Source organism: Corvus hawaiiensis, chromosome Z, assembly GCF_020740725.1.
Source record: "Corvus hawaiiensis isolate bCorHaw1 chromosome Z, bCorHaw1.pri.cur, whole genome shotgun sequence".
Taxonomy (NCBI): Eukaryota; Metazoa; Chordata; class Aves; order Passeriformes; family Corvidae; genus Corvus; species Corvus hawaiiensis.
Window position 1 is genome coordinate 62,243,368 of NC_063255.1, and position 13,754 is coordinate 62,257,121.

The following is a 13,754-nucleotide window of genomic DNA, read 5'->3' on the forward strand; positions in this document are numbered from 1 at the left end:
CATCAGTGAACCTGACTGAGACTCCAAAAACGCAGCCAATTACAAACATGCCCACTCATATCTGGGCCAATAGTCTGTAGCACAATGCATCAAAAGTTTCCTCCTTACATCCAGCTGGCTGAATAGGAGATATTTTCAATAACAGAAAAGTTTCCTCCACTCTTCTTGTTTTTACAGGTGCTAATCCTGCTAAATAAAATACCTTTGGTATGGAAGGACAGGTATAATAGCTATTAAAGCGTTTTTCCTGGGTAGCTTCTTCAAAATAGTGGAGTAGCCTTCTTTGGGGATGTCACTGGCCATCCATAAATGACTGGGCTGATGTGAATGAGCAATATGTAGTTTTCAAGTTCACAGGCAGATGGATATATTCTTTGCATGTTTGGATTTTGGACTCTCCGTACTGTACCAACACCATGCTGTAACTCCTAGTCTGTAATAATCACATTTTCAATGCAACTATGGTCTAATGGTATTAAAGGCGGTTAATAATAGCAGTAATACTAATAGCTTTAGTCCCAACCCAAAGTTCACCTACATCATAAACAAGATAAAAGGACACAGACGTGCATTTCTGCCTCGTCTCTATATATAAGTTAAAACTAAGAACATACAGCGTCATGTGGAATCAGATCCCTTGGAAAAGCAATGGAACAAGGTTGGTTGCATGGTCTCTGTGTACACACAGTGCCTTGGCGAAGCTATCTGTAAAGCTTCATTGCCCTCTCAAACAGGCTACAGCTCTAATCTGTCCATGGCTGGGACAGTGTAGTGAGTTGATACCATTTTGATGGTTCGGTAGGTAGGGAACTATTCATCCAAAATGGGTAATATCATGAACGTTTTTGTGAACAAAAGTCCTAAGACTGCCAATTCAGAGATGTACTTTTTCCTAAGATTTTAACTCTGAAAATCACTGAAAGCAAAATACTTCTCCAATTTCACATTTGGATGAGAAGCAGAGACTTGAAGACAACGTGTACTCTTACATGTAATCTGCATCATACACTGCACAGGGCAAGATATCAGATACATTGATTAGCTAAATTGTGCATATGGAGGCAATTACTATTTGGACAGTGATAAATTGCAGAGCCATACAACAAATCATTCTACACATATTGCTGTGCTTTCCTTTAGTTTTGTCAATTCATCTGTACATAAACTCCTGAACTAGTCAGGTCAGGTTCCTTTCATTCTGAATTTTTTAGAACTAAAGGAAGTGTCATGCAGGAGCTCCTGTTTTTCCTAACACAAGAATTGCTAATGAGATACTGCCTTGTCTTTTCAAATACTGGAACAACTGTTGCATTGACAAGCATACCCAGATCACATGTTGCTCTGACTACGTCCCTTGAGGGACTTCTGAAAAAAGCTTTTAAAATTAGGTTGTCTGAGAGTAGAGTCTGTCGAATATGTGGAAATCTCTAGCAAAATACAACATTTGAAAAAAAAAAAAGCCATAATCTGATGAAACCAGACACTCCTTGTAGGTATTATGTGTCTGGAGAATTTATGATAAGGTTAATATTCTTTGTCACTTATTTGGCTTCACTTCTCTGCTGTGAGCAAGGCCTGTGGCTTTAAACAATCCTGTTTGTGTGTAAATAAATGCTCTTTTAATTTGTCATAATTTCAAGTATTTTGTTTTGTATCTATAAATAATTAACATACCTTTTATGACTTTTTTACTCTGTTTTACCTTACAGAGCATACATTCCCTTCTGCGCATAAGTGTAGGCTCCAATAGCAATCATAACAGTTACGAAGTATGTCCCCAGGGAAGACAATTTCCCAAAGAACCTTTAAAATGTAAATCTATGCACCATTCTTGCCAACATGCAGGCTTCAGTAAGTGAAACTAATATTTGCTACTTGCCAGCATAATAATCCAAAAACTGTGTAAATTTCAAACATGAAGAGAAAGTGCCTGATTTTTAACTCTGTGTAACAACATACATGGTGTTACCTCCAGTAATAGAAGTAACTGCATAGTTACACCATCTGACTTTTGAAGTGTAACTTTTACATTGAGATGATGAGAAGAGTTTTATATTTAATACTGTATGCTTCTGCTAGTATAACTTATTCTACTCTAAAGAGCTCCATGAAAAAAGATGATGATCCATCCTTATTTGGATAAGGACAAAATGCATAACCACATACTTAAAATATTTAGATTAGCAGCTATAGCAATTAGGATCATAGTTACCTTTGATTTCAGATTGGTTTTATACAGCTTAATTCCACTTAATGCAATGGATTACTTTTGCTTTACATAGCTGGGAATAAAATTTATGTAATAAGTTATTACCATTCTCTAAAAGGGAAGATGGTAATTAATGGGTTTTTTAACTTAAAATTTGAGCAAATGCTATAATGAAAAGTATAATATTGTGTCTATGCATGCATATATACATATGAATATACATTAAGAAAAATATGCTGTCATATTGAAGAGTAAGGCTATAAAAGCAGAAATGTATCCAATTTTTAATCAAGGTAGTACTTATGAAAAGTGTTTATTGGTCTCTTTTCATGTTTTATTCCAAGTTCAGGGATGGAATATTTCAAGCATAAATATAAAACATATAAATATTCTTGAGTCCTTCCTGACAGGATTCTTCTTGGTCCCTAAAATATATATTCTACCCATTCTGCAGTGGGGCATGCAATAACAATGCCCATACCAAATATGATACCCAGAGTGATGAAACTAAACAATTACTGTTATGAATACTTTTTTTTTGTTAGAGAATAAATAGATGTGTGCCATAAATGTCGTCAAATGTGTTTCATAGGCAATATCTTCTCACAGCGAAGTCAGTACTTGTGACTCAGATAGAGCAGAATCAGTCTCATTTCATTGCCTAGATCCTGTTCCCATTACTATTTTAAAAGGCTGCATCCCCAACAGCAGCCTGATGAATGATTTAATGGACACACAGCCTTGTTTCTGGTGCCCTGTTATTTCTGTGCACACTTTTTTTCTGAGTTTACTTCTCCTTCATGTCTTCCAATAAATCTAAGCAGCAGATCATTAATATCAATATTTTATTTATTTAAGTAAATCAGCAAGGCAGACATCTCATCCAATATTGATACTTTGACCATGAGTATATTATAAATTGACCTGAGAAATGAAATATATCAGGATGTTAATACTAGAGAAGATAAAATGAGGGTTTCTTTAGACCCTCTTCACCTTTTCCTTAAGAGACCTTTCTGACAGAATATTTTGTTATGGATTTTGTAGTCATAGCAGTCTTTTGATAAAAGCATAGGATTTAAAAACTGCATGCAATTTTTATTTAAAATCACTGGAATAAATATGTGTAGATATAACAAGTATTTGTAGTTAGTTAAGACATTTAGCCTTGAAATACAAAGTAGATTCTCTTTTTCATATTTTAAGGATCTCTCAAGATTGCACAACAACAGTGGCCACACTCCTTGCAGGAACAAAGCCATGACATAACTTAAAACATGGTGTGTCACTGTACATAATGTAACCCACACTAAGGAAATTATTAATACTTTGTGACCCTCTTTTTCTAGGAAGGGGCTGGAGAGGTCTTACTTTATAACAAAAGGAAGAAATAAGTAAATACAAATTGCTGATATCTTTCAAGTTAACTTTCTAAAGCTAATACCAGTTATATCCACAAGACCAGGTGTGTACTCCAAACCCTAACAATTTGTTTTGCTGTTTGCTAGAACTGTGCCTGCATGGCTCTTCATCAGAGGCATCAGCTACTGCGGACAAGAGCTCACTAGGTTACTGTGTTACAAATTCCCATTACAGTTTTATGTTTATTGTATGCAGAGTTGTATGTTCACTGAGAGGGCTCAGTTTGTGTGTACAGCTATGTTGGCATAATTATACTCATGCAAATATTTTTAATACAGGCAAGGCCTAAGGTAGCCCAATGGTCTGAACTTCAGTAACTATCGTCTACTTAATATATACTCCAAGGACTTGACAAAATCTGACTATAATTTAAAATGTGTTTCTACTTGAGAATAGCAGCCTGTATGTTAAAAAACTTCTGAAAGGTATATCCCATACAAAGCCAAATTGCACCAGGAAGAAGTATTATGCAAGTAATGCTGTTGTACATCAGGAGTCCTGTTGCACCTAATTTTGCCCACTTTTTTGTCCAAATAGACTTAATAGAATCACTGTGTTTTGTTTCAGTTGTATGCCATGGTTAAAGCCTGAGCAACAGGAAAAAATTACAATAGCTGTCTCATTTTGTACTTATCTAATCAACTGTGGCTTATTCATTGAACAATGATACATGGAAACAAACTGTAACTTATTTTTAAGACTTTATTCTGGATTTAATAAAGGTTCATGTAACACACAAAGTTGGTAGGACAGTTATAGAGCATTCAATGTCCTAGCTATAGCAGAGCCTCTGTTTGGTTAAAAAGCAATATGCTTACCAGCACATGCCAGACTGAACAAGGGAACAAGGGAAAAGAAATACTTTTCTTAGTTAAAAAGCGGAAGAACTATTGTTAAAAAGGTGTAATTACATGCATATTTCAGTATTTAGCAGAGGAAAAGGCAGCTAATCATTTGGAGTTTTTCAATCCACCAGCTGTAACAAGAGCAAGCAAGAGAAATATTGTTTAGTGATTCAAATTTTTTTCAGAATTCAATTTTCTAAATAAAATTAAAAATGTACAAAGGGCTGGGTTTCTTAAAGTTTACATGTTAAGTGTCCTGCTAATTAAAGTTTTTGTAGTGGGATTGCATTTATTGATACTCTTGAAAATAGGGCAGTATTCCATTCTATCTTCATAACATTAGGTTTCCTTAAAAAGTTTGTGTGACCAAAAAAACCCCAAAAAAACAAGCCAAACACTTCCACCCCCTTCCCCCTGAATATGACGACACTTAAGGTTAAAATCTGTTTGGAAAAAGAACCGAACCAAGCCAGAAGGCAACGAGACAAAAAGCTCACGGAGCTTCTGCAGAGCCAGAGTCAACATGCCTGGTGGACAGCCGGGGTCCATCTCCCTCTGCAGGGGGTTTACCTCAGCTGAGCCGCCTGAGAGCATCTACATCAAAAAATTATCTTCTGTAAAGGAAAAGGTGAAACCGTGACCCTGATGACATTTGCTAGAAGTGAAGTTAACAAACAGCAAAACAATTACACTTTTAGCTGAACTTATGTTTTGGGGGGTTTTTGTGGTCACTGCAAACACCTCTGCATTACGTGCTTTATTCTTAGACATATATATATATGAAAGACACAGCACCTTCCTTACAAAATTTTAGTTAACACACTAACCAGCCGCTGCATCGAGGGAAGAGCCATCCCTTCATTAAGTCTGTGACCTTATAAATAATTTTGTCTAACTTCATCATGTGTTGTTTGTTGATCTTGGCATTTTAATTTTTTTTAACATTTCCAAACATTTCCTATTTTCCTCCCTTCCAGGCCAGGCTCATCTTGTTCCACCAGAAGGGGTATGGCTGATGGCCGGGCTGGCAGCAAGCGGGGCCAGGCCCGGCCGCAGGCAGCACCGCACCACCGGAGAGAGGCAAGGGCCAGCCTGCCGCCGCCTTCACTTCACGGGCGAACCGGGGAGGTAAACCGGGGCAGCCCGGCTCCCCCGTCTCATCTCGGCAAGGCGTGCACTCCGGCATCTGCGGGGAGACAAACTTTGAGGGCAGGGCCGCGACGCGACAGGCCGGGAGAGACGGGGCCGAGACCCCCAAGCGTGCCCCGCAATCCCCTGGACACCCCCGCCCACCGTCGCTGCGGGCGGCCGCCCCAGCCCGCCCCGGTGAGACCCGCGGGAGGGGGGTGCTGCGGCGGCCCGGGGGGGCGGCGGGGCAGGATTAGGTTTCAGGCCGCCGGGGCGTGCCCGAGCGCGCTGCCCCCGCGGCGCGGCTCGCTCAGCGCCGCTACTCGGGCGCGGGAAGGGCGGAGAGCGGGGCCGGGCGGCGGGGCCCGCCGAGCCGCTGGGGTAAGCAGGGTGCTGGGCCGGGCGGCGGGGAGCGGGGGGAGCTGGCCCGCGTCGTTCTGTGGGGATGCGGACCGGGGAGGGTGGGGAGGGCCCACCGCGTCGCTGGAGTTTGAACGGCCTTTTAAAACGCGTTTGTCTCTCCAAGTTTTATTTATTATTGTTCATTTGATCCGGGGGGGCTGGAGGAGGAGAGAGGCCGTGGAGCCGCGGGCGGGAGGGCTGAGCCTGTTGCTGTGTCCCGGCACATCCCCCTTTTCTCGCCCCCAGCCGGCCGCGGGCGGTGAGAGCGGCTGTGGGGGTCGGGCTGGGTCGGGGTTCCGGCCTGCGGCGGGCGGCCCGCGCCTCGGGCGGCCTGGCGGGGCGTTGTCCTCACGCAAACAAAAGCCGAACCTCCCCTGATATCCTCCGGGAGCCTTGCTGCCCGTTCGCGCATTCCGTTTTCACCCCCTGCGAGTGTTTCGTGACGGGAGGAGGTGTCCTCATCTGCCGCCGTTGCCACAGACCTTGCGGGCGGCCGCGGCCGGCACTTGTGGGCGGCGGCGTCTGCGGCGTTGACACTCGCTGGGAGCCAGAGCCGGACCGGAGGCCCCGGCGACACTGGCGGTGTCCTCCGGCTCCAGACGGGGCGGCGGCCGCGGCTTCTCGGGACTGGTACCTGCTACCGTGCTGGTGTCGGCGCTCCCCGCAGGTCCGACTCCGCTGTAGCGCTCCAGCCGCTTCCCCGTGCGCGTTTAAACGTAACGGGTTTGGCTGGGGGGAAGCGGAGGGCGAGGGGCGCCCGCGGTTGTACCCTTTGATGAGTTCGGGTGCGCAAAGAAAAGGCATGGTTCGTTTCTCGTGTCCCCCCTTGCTGCCAGCACCTCCCTAAGTTACTGGAAAGAGTAGTAGGAGGAAAGAAAAAGAAAACTCACAAAGCCGACCTTTTGAACTCCGTGTACAGCACTTAACAAATTTGGTTTGCCACTTGGCTGAGAAATGTTGTGGTTTTATTTTTGTTTCCTTTTCCTTGTCGTTTGCTTTTGTAAACACTGCCTCGTCCAGGTGTATTTTTGTGCATGTAGAAGATTTTTCAGGCGTATTTTAATACATGTAGAAGATTTTTCTTACTATAAACTGTTGGATAGAAAACGTCCTTACTGGCTTTGGTGCCAGAGGGGATGTCAGGAGTCTGTCACTGTAGGAGAGCAGTGATTTACTGAAATCAAGCGGAAGGGTCTGAATTCTGCAGTAGCGGAAGTTCTATTGTGTGATGTCTTGTGGTTTCCATATCACCACTGCGTTTTCCAAGATAACAGCGACTGGTTGGTAGGGAAGAATCTAAACTGGAAAAGGGGAAAGTGGTAAAATAGTTTTTGGGCGTGTTACTTGATGCTTCTGTGGAAATTGAAAGTAATTGGAACACTAGGAGAAAAGAATGCAAGTGGAAAATATCTAAGGACATACTCACCTTAACAAGCAGGATTTTTTAGACAGGGAACATAAATTTTCTTTATTGTTACGCATTTTTAGCTTGCTTATTTTTATCTCTCCCATCTTGTTAACAGTAACATGCATGTAACATTTAGTGATTAGACTGGTGTTCCTAATGGCATCCTTAGTGCTTTGAAGAAGCTTTTCGCTAGGAACTGGATACATTCTCCCTTCTTCTCACTAGGAAAGTTGAATCAGTATCAGCACTAGGGAAAGAGAACTGCGCTACTTACATACGAATGGGTGATCTTTTTGTTCCACCTGGTCCTGGTCTGTGAATTCTTCAGAGGGGAATGTCTTACAGCTTCTCAGTCATGCAGATAGCTGTAGATGGTTTTAACAAGTAGTACGTTACTCAGTATATTGAGAACCATTTTAAAGACCTTTTAAATCTCTGCTCCGTGTTTCACATTAAAAAAGTTCTAAAATTCTGTGAAGTGCGCCCAGTACATTTTCTAATTGGCTTTATATTTGAGCATTCTGGTGAAGCAGTTTTGGCCAATACAATGCCATGCTGGCAGGATACTGTATCATCATTGATGAGGATAGTTTTGTTTCACTGCTGGTGTTCCCAACAAGTCAATACAAAAATATGCTGGTTTTGCCTAGGCAATATTAAAGTATTTCTTTTGTAGGCTTTTCAGACCCTGTCCTTGCATCTGAGATCCCTTGCACAGTGGTCTTGTTACGCAGTGTTATGATTTTCTGTATAAGTCACTTGTTACTGTCACAATACACACAGAGAAATTTACGTTTTCAGTTTGTAGGGAACTTGGTGACTCTTTGTTGATGCTTACTGGCAGCTGTTCAGAGAGGCTTTGTATTTATTCATTTATGTATGCTGTTTTCACCTCTGTGAAGAATCCAGTATACATTGAGGTGCAACTGCTGTTACATCTATGCTTCATCAGGTTTAATTGAATTTAATGAATATGGTAATCAATTGCCTATGCTTGAAAACATAAAGAGGCAATATTAACCATACCTGTATTTCATTAATTCAGTCTACTTAGTGTCCCATATATTCTGCATATGCTAAAAAGTTGCTTTTCAGTTTCTGAAGCTGATGTAGAAGGATTCCAATTAATCTTAATTTAAGATATTTACTGAAAAAATACTTTTTTTGTAAAAGATGATCTGTTTATTTCATTAACAAAAAAACCCCAAACAAATCCCCCCAGAAACACCCTATTTTGTTGTTTTTGGAATGCTCTTTACAAATCGCTTTTGAATACACTATATCATACACATTTATCAGTAGGTGAAATCATTATGGATAATTCAGGCCCATTTCCCAGTTGCAATTATTAGTTGAATGTCAGTTAACATGGATGTTATATCTTATGCTGATGTAGGTCTTCTTACAGTGTTACGGAACATTATTAATTATACACAGTGAACAGATTGCCAGTTCATGGCATTTTTAAGTTTCTTTAATATATTAGTGTGATGTGTACAGAAGGTTAAAAGTAGTTGAATGTTCAAAATCCTGTTTTCATAGTTTATTCAAAGTACATGATGCTGTTCAGCTCTATCACAGAACTTCTCTTCAACTGAGCCTCTACATCTCTCTATTTTTGATGCATTTAACATTTTGCTAAATTTCAAGAGGCTAGTAATGTCCTTTCAAAGTGCTTAGTCTTAGTATAAGCTGTGCAGTACTGCCTTTTTATTTCTGCTTTGAATATTTCAGAACAATTTTCATTAGCATAGCTTTTAAATGTAAATGTCAGGTGTCTCTTGCTTGCTTGTTATATTCCAGGTAGTTGGTGGAAATCTGCTTTGTTCCTTGTGGAACAGTGCACATTAATTTTGCTTGTATTAAATCCTTAATTTGAATCAGTTCTGTCTTTTGTCATCCAGAAGTCCTCAGTCTAGAGTCTCTTGGCTGATGTAAACAAGTGGTTGATGTTAATTTGGCAAGCTTGCATCCTGTCAATAAAATGGTAGGCTAGCCTTTTTTCCCCTTCTTTCTTCCTGTCCACTTTTTCTTTTTGTTTATTCTCTTTTCCCTGTTGGTCATTGCTCTCTGGCATTTATTTTCACACCTTTTGTGTGCTTAAGAAAGTGCTGTATGCAACAGCAAAATTGCATTTGTGACAGTGGAAAAATACCTAGAAAAAAATATGTAGAAAAGCATGAGATCTTTCCACTTACTGTGAATAGTTTCCCCTGCCTGAATTTTGACCACCTTAGTTCTCCTCCTGGTAGTAGCCAGCATTCAAGAAGTAACTGGGAAAAATGGAAGAACTCTTAGAATCTGCAGGCAAAGCAGAAACTTTAGCAGTAATTAGTATCTCCCACTTCCTGCGTGGTTTTGTTTCCATTCCTGCAGCACACAGAGCTAATGCAATATGCCTATTTGAGTGATAGCCAGAGAACTGGGGAGGAAGATGACATGGGATAAAAATCAAGTACTAAAGGATATCTCTAGCACAGACAAATCCAGGCCAAAGTGTTGGATTAGCAGTTTCAAAATAGTCTTTTTAGCAGCTATAAAATGCATGTTGTGGTTACCTTGCTGCTTAATTGAAATAGATTTAATTTTAATCTCATGCAACTCCAAGCCAAAGTTTGGGCCTAGAGATCACTCTTAAGATAGGCATTTCCTCTGTATCCTCAGAGCGCTTCAAGTAATGCAGGAGCTACAGGGCAAAGCCTATTACTGTGTTTTCTATCTTTGGCATTTCATGTTTCCTAATCCAGGGCTATGAGCATTAGCTTCCAAGGTATTATCTGAAATGGCTTTTCGAAATAGTAGGTGGAGTATCCGTCAGTGAAACAGAGTAGGTTTCCTTGTAGAAACTAATCAGGTGTGAAAGAATGATCAATGGAAAAGGGTCATCTTTCTATTTTTGTGAATCTTTTGTCTGTTTAGCTAAATGCCTTCTGTGATTGCAGTGGAAAAGAGGTGATCAAATAAATTTTGGACTTTTTAAAAAATTTTGCCCCCTGTGAATTTAGTGTTTCAGAAGTGGACAGAAAGAAACCAGAGCTGCAACATGGCAGCTGTTTTCTGGCAACCAATGTTGTCAAAGAAGGGTAGCATAAAGAGTGGCGAAATGTGTATATAACATATTTTTGTTCATTAGCATGAGAAGTATCAAATTTCAGAAGTACAAACTTGAAAGGGATCATCTTTAACTGTCATTTATTCTTGGAGAGAATATGGCACGTTTGTCACCACATACCTGTCTAAAATTACCTGTGTTGTCTATTCTAATGTTCTAACGCAGAAGGAAAAAGAGAAGATGATGAGGCTTGAGATTTTGTCCTTTTTTTTTTTTTTTCTTTTTGGTTTGTTTGGCTGTTTGTTTGTTTTTGTTTAGTCACAGCTTCCAGCTACCTGTGTCTTTAGAACTTGAAAGTAAATTTAACTTGCTGTTTGCTTAACAGTATTTCTTCAATTTACCAATAAAGTCTTAACTCATACAGCCTGTTTTCTTATTACTGTGAAGAGATTAATGAACTTTAGCATTGAAATACAAAAATAGTTAAATCTACTTTGTGCTAAGCTAGTAAGCTCTTTGAGGTATGAATATTGTTGTATCATGTATAGAAGGGCTGGTTTTGGCTTCAGGTTCCTGTGATACAGACTGCCAGGAAACTGCAAAATGAGGAGATCAGAACAAAACTTCCCACTGTACATCTAGAAATCTGTGATGCCATTATAAAAATATTCACTATTAGCCCTTTCAACTTGTAATCATGCATGCCACTCTGCTTCTCACTGGTGTATTATTGCTAAAATACCTAGAAGCAAGCTGGTTTAAAGGCCAGGGTGTCCTGTAGTGGGTGGTGGTGTTTATGGATATGTCTCTGCAGTGCATTTTGGACAGATGTGTGGTTGCTTCTCCAGTACTTCCACTATGTTAATGTGCCACTAAGCTGGTGCTGACAGATCCCACTTGTTAGCGTGGATGTGGCACAGCAGGAGCAGTCATGTGGCTTTTTGCTATTTCAGAGTGCAGGCAGAGCAAACAGGGGTCATCTTGGCCTGCAATGCTGGTGCCTCAATGCATTGTGTCTGCCTCAGAGGAGGTATCTGAGGGAAAATATTCTGATGACAGTTTTGGTCTTGCTCATGCTTATTGCTGCAGTCCACAGAAGCATTAAGCTGGCCAGCTGGGGAGGGGTTCCCTGCTAATATAAGCACAAATAAGGAGAAATAAACCAAGAGTTCAAAATGGATTTGCTGATGCTGGCATGACACTAGAGCAGTATTCACGCCTCTCTCTGAAGCATGAGGTAAATAGAAAGTATGTAATGAGTGTCTTAGCAGAGCTAAGGACTTCATTTCATTGCAAATTAGACACCATAATCTCAACCTACAGATACGTTTAGAACTTGTGTCTGCTTTTAGAATCTTCTGCTATAAATTGTTAGAATTCATACCTTCAGGATTGCATGAACACACTGGAGACCTTGGGTGATGTCACTTGTAAAACAGCACAAGAAGAATGAGATTTTAGGCAAATTGAGTCGTAAGTTAAAGCAATATCTAGCTACTCCAAAAAACAGAGACATTTTACAGCTGCGTCTCTTCTTGAGGTTGTTGCAGAGCTAAAGCAGAACACTGATCCTGTATTTTCCCTGAGTAGTTTGATCTGTTGAGCATATGATGTTACGTGCTTGTGCATATAGTGCTGTGATACATGAAATGACTGAAAAATACACCTTTTCTAATTTTTTGTGCAGTTCTCTGGTTCCTTCCACTACACAGCCCCAAGAGTAGGTATTGAGAAAGAACTGGAACAGTGAAACAGGAAAGCACTGCTTTGACTGCCATTGCCACTGAGGAAAACATCTACAGAGATGACATAAATGCTTCTATCTTTAAATAGGGGCTCTGAGTATAAGTAATAGTAGTTTTTTACTCTAGAAACAAAAGCTATGGGTGATTAAGGTTTGGGGAAGTCAGCTTCCTTCATGATGTTTGAATAATCTCATCCAGCCCTTCCCATGTAAAATAGACTTCATTTTGTCCTGTTTTGTAGAGTGACAAGGTGAAAATACAAGTTATTTGGATTGTTTTTAAGATCTGGTAATCACATGCTGGGATTTTGCTTGCCAAGTGAGAAAACAGATTCTTCATAAAAGCTTATTTTTATTTAAAGGCATAATTTGGATCACAGAGTAACATTACTTTGACAAAGTCAGGTTTAAGGGGTTTGAATTTTGTATGTTGTCCTAAAAAGGATGATCAGTGATTCTATATCAATGAATTGTTAAATTCAAATTCAGTCTTCAGAGAGGTTGTGGACTCCGCATTCCTGTAGTGAGCTGGATGGGGCTCTGAGTATCCAGATATAGTTGGAACTAGAGGATCTTTAAGGTCTCTTCAAATATAAACTATTCTGTGATTCTATGAATAAAACTGATAGGAAGCTTCAGGCATACTGAAACTAGGGAAGTCATATTAATGGAACTTGAAACCATTTTAAACCCATTTGGTTTGCTTTTTCTGCACAAACTGCAAACAGTATAGACTTGACAAAAGGATCGGGTTCTATAAATAATGATCCTGTTAGGCTGCCTTATCCAGCGATCTGCCAACATCAATCCTTTTCCTCTTTTTATCCAAAGTTTCAAGAAAAAAATGACTTTTCCTGAATGCTTAGAGATCACAGCTCTGTACGTTTTTAAGTTCTCCAGATTCAAGTTTGGATGCTATAATTAACTGTTTTCTTCTATAAAGAAAACAAAAGCACGATTGTGAAAGATAAGATCAACAGTTCATATACCTGCAATAATACTTGAACTCCTCACTTCTCCTCAGCTATCCATCTCCATCAAGCATGTTGTATCACTGCAAATTTCTGAGCAATTGCAGGTGTACGTTTTTAAAAAGCCCCAAAAACAACAAAAAAGAAAAGGCAAAGCAATTTCAGAGTTTCTTCCTCTTAGTGTAGAATTTCCTTCCTGGAAACCCACGCTGATGAATACTCAGCTATCGTCCATACCTGAGTCTCAATTCCAGTGTTAATAGTAGAGCCTCTAGTGTGAGAGTCCTGCAAGCCTGTAGCCTTGTGATTTATATGACTTTTCTTTCAAAAGTAACTGTAAAAAATGTGCTGTGGCTCATGAACCTGAAATTGTCAACACAGAGCTTGAAAACTGATCCCACAGGGAATGTCTTTTTGTGAATCACTGAAAAGGAAAGCAATGAAACCGTGTAAAATATCAGTGTCAGCTATGATTCATAGCGTCTGATTAAAGCAGTGTGGGTCATGTTGTGCAACAATATGCAGACAGCAGCTTTGATATGGAAATGCAAAAATATTACAAAGATATTCCTA

At 40.2% G+C, this 13,754-nt stretch overlaps 1 protein-coding gene across 19 annotated transcripts in view; it reads left to right on the plus strand.

The window, feature by feature from the left end:
• Positions 1-5,481: 5,481 nt before the first annotated feature.
• MPDZ (multiple PDZ domain crumbs cell polarity complex component) overlaps positions 5,482-13,754 on the plus strand; it is a 101,961-nt gene continuing 93,688 nt past the window's right edge. For 11 of the 19 annotated variants that reach the window (XM_048292781.1, XM_048292784.1, XM_048292789.1 and 8 more), the window contains exon 1: positions 5,900-5,985. The gene's annotated coding sequence lies outside the window, so the exon portion shown is untranslated. Of the gene's footprint in view, positions 5,803-5,898; positions 5,986-6,585; positions 6,674-13,754 lie in introns of those variants that run through there. The other 8 variants (XM_048292795.1, XM_048292797.1, XM_048292796.1 and 5 more) reach the window with 4 other exon arrangements.